Raw genomic sequence first — 6,104 nt, 5'->3', positions numbered from 1 at the left:
GTCACCTATTCCAAAAACTTCATTTTGGATATATCAAAACTGAGGCTCAGGGCGCCTGGGTGGCTCAGTGGGTTGAGCCGCTGCCTTCGGCTCAGGTCATGATCTCAGCATCCTGGGATCGAGTCCCACATCGGGCTCTCTGCTCGGCAGGGAGCCTGCTTCCCTTCCTCTCTCTCTACCTGCCTCTCTGTCTGCTTGTGATTTCTCTCTGTCAAATAAATAAATAAAATCTTTAAAAAAAAAACTGAGGCTCAGAGAGGTAAATGCAGCCTTGAAGTGATTATCTGTGAATCTACCACCCCACTTCCAGCTTGGTTTAAATGTGGTAATTCATAAAACAATACAAAATACTCGATTGATGTTCCTACCACATCCAACAGGAAAAAACCCTCTGAAACAGTACTAATAAAACTAAATATAGAACGTAAACATATCATGAACTCAATATGTCAACATTTCTTTTGGAAGAAATATAGTCAAATGTATTGCCACCTAACAGGATAAAAATTCTAAGATCGTTGCTAATTCTCTCAGGGGTTGCTGCTTTTGGAAAAAGTAAAACAACCACTTCTTTTGTTTAATTAATTTTTATTTTATAAACATATATTAGATATTGTTTTCTGTATTATTATTATTATTATTTTTTTTTTTTTTTTAAACCCTAGTGTTGAGGGTTGACTTTCAATAGATCACAGCAAGGGAGCTCCTTTGCTAACTACGAAACCCCGACCCAGAAGCAGGTTGTCTAAAAATTAGTTTAGTAGCAGGTTCCCTATGAATGTCTACTTTTTAAAATGCAGTAAATAAGCCCATCCAAAAGACAATCTTCAAACATACAATAGATACCTAACATTAGTTGTATACATACAAGCTTAAAAGCCAAACAATCCCAACCCCATACATGCATGTCCATTCAGATAAGATGACCTAAACACGTAAAGTGAACAGGATGCTGGCTCTCCGTGCATCCCCAACCCTTCAGCCATGATTCCTGGAAATGATACAGTTGCATATACATACGATAGTTACACATGACCATTTATATTTAAATTAATATTAAAAACTTGGTTGCTGGGTGACACCAGCCAAAAGTGCATAGGGGCTATTGTGTTGAACAGAGCAAATAAAGAATGTTTACATTATCACAGAAAGTTCCATTGGGCATCATTGCTCAAGCAAAGATTCTTACTATTCACCTTAAATTATCCTCCTCTTTTTACTTCCTGAATTATCAACATAATTTTCTTATAGCTTTGGTCCCAGCTCTGCACAACTTAGCAATGCAGCTACTGAGCAAGTCATTTAACCGGCTGAGCTGGTTTGCTCATCTTAAATATCAGAATACAAATTCCTTCCCTAGCTGTCTCACTGGTTGGGAAGCTCAAATGAAATTCAACCAAACAAATATAAAATAATATTAATCCTGGAGGTTCTTTTCCTTTCTAGTGACTGCAGAAAAAAAGCGATGTTTAACACCTTTTACAGTTAAAATGTGTAATAAATACAATTTAGAGATGACAGAGATTATGTCAAAGAACACAGAAGCTGGTTAGGCCTCCTAAGTTAGGCCACATCATATTTTTTCTAGGCTAAGTGTCTTGGCTTATGCTCTGTATGAGTCATCGTAAAATAAATAAAAGACTCCAATGTGTGTAACCATAGAAAACACACCAGTTGTTTATCTAGAAGTAAAACTACTCCACCGTATATCTGTCAATCATTATAATTAAGGTAATGCTAGCTAACATTTATTAAATGCTGGGAGCCATTTTGACAAGTGCATCATATATATTATCTCCCTGTATTTCACAATAATAGGAATAAGTACTATTGTTACTACCATTTTATGTATTAGGAAATTGACACTTAGAGTCTTAAGAAATTTACCAAAGGTCACAAACAATTGAAGGAAAAGGAATTTTTCTTGTTTTTTTTTTTTCCCCACTTTAACAACTTTTTATTGAAATACACATACTTTAGTTAAATATGCAATTCGTAAGTGTACGGGTCAATGATTTTTTATAAACCGAACAAACCCATGCAACCAGGACCCATATTAAGAAATAGAATATTTCCGGGACACCTCAGTGGCTTAGTCAGTTAAGCATCTGCCTTTGGCTCAAATCATGATCCTGGAGTTCTGGGATCCAGGCCAGTGTAGGGTTCCTTGCTCGTCAGGGAGCTTTCTTCTCCCTCTGCCTGCCTCTCCCTCTGTTTGGGCTCCCTCTCTCTTGCAAACAAACAAATAAATAAAAACCTTTAAAATAAAAAATTTTTAAAAAATAGAATATTTCCAGAACCTCAGAAGAAACTTTGGCCCTGGGGCACCTGGGTGACTCAGTGGGTTAAGCCTATGCCTTTGGCTCAGGTCATGATCCCAGGGTCCTGGGATCGAGTCCCACATCGGGCTCTCTGCTCTACAGGGAGCCTGCTTCCTCCTCTCTCTCTGCCTGCCTCTCTGCCTACTTGTGATCTCTGTCAGATAAATAAAGAAAATGTCTTTAAAAAAAAAAAAAAAAAGAAACTTTGGCCCTATTCCTGTCTCTTCTCCCGTACAAAAGTAACTGAAATCCTGACTCAGAACACCACAAATTCTTTTGGGCTAATTTATCATTTTGACTTATATACATGGAGTCATACTATACGTATGCTTTCAAGTCTGATTTTTTTACTTAACTTTATATTCCTAAGATTTATCCATATAGTTGAGTGTAGTTGTAGCTATTTCATTTTTGTTGCTGTATAGTACTCCAATGCAGGAATATACCCTACTTTATTTACCTGTTTTACTGTGACGTTTGGCTTGTTTCTAATTTGGGGCTTGTATTAGTTTCCTAGAGTTGCCCTAACAGAGTATCTCAAATTGAGTGTCATGAGCAACAGAAATTTATTATATCATGTTCTGGAGGATCAAAGTCTGAGACCAAGTGTCAGCAGGGTTGGTTGCTTTGGAGGGATATAAGGGAAAATCTGTCCCATGCCTTTCCCCTAGCTACTGGTGGTTGTCTGGCAGACTTTGGTATTCCTGGTCTTGTAAAAGCATTACCCCACCCTCTGCCTTCATCTTTACATGGCAGTCTCCTTGCTTGTGTGTATGTGTGTCCAAAGTTTCCCCTTCCCCTAAAGGTCACGGGTCAGATCAGGGCTTCACCCTACTATGACCTTACTTTAATAACATCTGCAATGACCTTATTTCCAAATAAGGCCATAGTCTGAGATACTGGGGGTTAGGACTTCAAGACATAAATTGGGGGGAGGGGAAAGGCATCTTTGAGCTTGCCAAATAGACACCATGAGCAAAGCTCACCCTCCTGAGTTGAAAAAAATTATGGACAAGAAATTATAACTGAAATTAAATGGTGGCAGACATGTTCAAGGAATATTGCGGGGATTCGCTCCATTTATGAATCCTGTGATAGATGAATGTGTGGAGATGGCAACTAGTGGGCAACAGAACAATACTGGAATGGTAGTAATATGAGGAAATAGTATCATCATGTTAGAAGCCTTAGAAGGAGTATATACAATGGATGTGTTCATCCGAACAATCAACTGCTTCCACATGTCCCCTCTCCATAGTACCTGTTTTACCACATAATAAACGTCAGGTCGTGTGCATTTTCATATTGAACTTTTTTGTTAAATAAACTTTTATAATAGCCAATAAATAAATAAATAAATTGGGGGGAGGGGTAGGCACAATTTAACCCATAACAAGGCTACTATGACCAGCAGTGCTAAGAATATTCTTATATATGTTTGGGTGAATATATGTAATTATTTCTGATGGGTATATTCTTACAAGTGGATATGCTAGATTTTAGAGTGAATATATATATTTATGTATGTATATTCAACTTGAACAGAAAACTGCCAAACAGTTTTCCAAAATGGTTATGCTAATTTTCCCTTCTCTCATCCTCTCATCAGCATATGAGAACTCCATACGCGTATGAGAATTCCATGGCTCAAACATTCCAAATGTTCAAACATTTGAGAGTGTCTTTTTAAAATTTCAACCATTTGGGGCGCCTGGGTGGCTCAGTGGGTTAAAGCCTCTGCCTTTGGCTCAGGTCATGAACCCAGTGTCCTGGGATCGAGCCCCGCATCGGGCTCTCTGCTCAGCACGGACCCTGCTTCCCTCCCTCTCTCTGCCTGTCTCTCTGCCTACTTGTGATCTCTGTCTGTCAAATAAATAAATAAAATCTTTAAAAAAAAAATTTCAACCATTTTATTTAAACCATTATGATGAAAATATAGTTGTATCTCATTGTGATTTTAATTTGGCTTTCTCTGAGGAGTAATAAATTAATAAATTAATAAAATTAATAAAAAAACTTCTTTTTGATATATCTATTGACCATCTGGAGATCATTTTGCTGATCTGGTCATTTGCTAATTTTTCAATTGAATTAACTGCATTTGTCTTGGATTTGCAATAATTCAATGTTTTTCCAGAAATAATGGGTACTTTGTACCTATACATATATCCCTTTTCACTCCAAATTAGGAACTTGGCTTCAGGCAAGTGGACAGATGGAGGTGATTTGCTTCACTTTCTGCACGCTTCTCTTATGCATGTGTTTAAAATGCTAAAGGTAGAAGGTGGAAACATCATACCCTAAAATAGGGACAGGAGGAAAAAAAATTGATGCCAAAACTATCCATCAGCATCTGGTCTTCTAGAATTTTTTTTCATTTTTTTAAAATTTTATTTATTTATTTGACAGACAGCAATCACAAGTAGGCAGAGAGGCAGGCAGAGAGAGAGGAAGGGAAGCAGGTTCCCTGCTGAGCAGAGACACCCCCTGCCCCATGCGGGGCTCAATCTCAGGACCCTGGGATCATGACCTGAGCCGAAGGCAGAGGCTTTAACCCACTAAGCCACCCAGGTGCCCCTGGTCTTCTAGAATTTTTTTAAAAATCTGACTTTTAGTTTCAGAGTGAGAGTGTGCATGCTCATCTGCGTATCAGACTACCTCTGTGTCCCTTTGTAACATTCCTTTCAAAAGACTTTAGCCACTTGGCTGACTCACCTCTTTTTTACAGCTTTTTCTCTAGGCTTACTTTCCCTGGTGTCAGGCACAGGCTGCAGAGAAAAGATGTATGTGTCAGCTTTCAGGGCTTAATATGGAACCCTGCATACAGTAAGTCCTCATTATTGATTTGATGACTACAAATCAACAGAAGCCTCCACATGATTGCTACACAATAGAGGCATAGTGGTATCCTTTCATAGAATGTTGTCTTGTTTTTTAAGAATTTTTAATATCAACAAAAAACATTCCAAGAGATAACCAAAAATGTCATATTCCACAAATAAGTTTAGTAAATTTCTAATGTTTCTCCCTGACAATTTCCCTGTTTTATTGTAAATATAAGTAGAGCAAGGTCTGATCACTTAAATGACATTTCACTAATGATCACCTTCCCAATTTCATTTATTATTACAAATAGAGTCTCGTGATTTTCAACCTTGTATTGGTCCTATAATGGCCTATAGGTCTACTGAAGAGTTTCCGTAAGTTACTTTTTGTTATGGTAAATATGCCTAACATAGAATTTACTATTTTAACTATTTTTTAAGGTTTTTATTTGTTTATTTGACAGAGACAGATATCACAAGGAGGCAGAGAGGCAGACAGAGAGAGGGAGAAGCAGGCTCCCCGCTGAGCAGAGCCCAATGCAGGGCTCCATCCCAGGACCCTGAGATCATGACCGGAGCTGAAGGCAGAGACTTAACTCACTGAGCCACCCAGGTCTCCTATTTTAACTGTTTCTAAGGGTACAGTTTAGTGGCACTAATACTTTTGCATTGTTGTGCAACCATCACTACTGTTCATCTCCAGAACTTTTCCATCATTCCAAACTGAAGCTCTGTGCTCATGAAATTCTAACTCCCCATTCCTCTCACCTCCTAGCTCCTAGCAACCACTATTCTACTTTCTGTCCCTATGAATGGACTATTGTTGAGTACCTCATATAAGTGGAATCATATAATATTCATCCTTTTGTATCTGGCTTATTTCACTTAGCATAATGACCTCAGGTTTATCTATGTTGTAGAATGTATCAGGAGTTCATTGCTTTTCTAAGACTGAATA

At 38.1% G+C, this 6,104-nt stretch overlaps 1 pseudogene across 1 annotated transcript; it reads left to right on the top strand.

Moving 5' to 3' along the window:
• The first annotated feature begins 3,292 nt into the window (after positions 1-3,292).
• LOC309849207 (small nuclear ribonucleoprotein G pseudogene) lies at positions 3,293-3,598 on the top strand (annotated as a pseudogene). Its single transcript has one exon. The product of its transcript is annotated as a small nuclear ribonucleoprotein G pseudogene (transcript).
• The last annotated feature ends 2,506 nt before the right edge of the window (positions 3,599-6,104 follow it).

This window comes from Mustela nivalis (assembly GCF_964662115.1).
Source record: "Mustela nivalis genome assembly, chromosome: 15".
Classification (NCBI taxonomy): domain Eukaryota; kingdom Metazoa; phylum Chordata; class Mammalia; order Carnivora; family Mustelidae; genus Mustela; species Mustela nivalis.
This window is presented reverse-complemented; position numbering and strand designations above follow the sequence as displayed.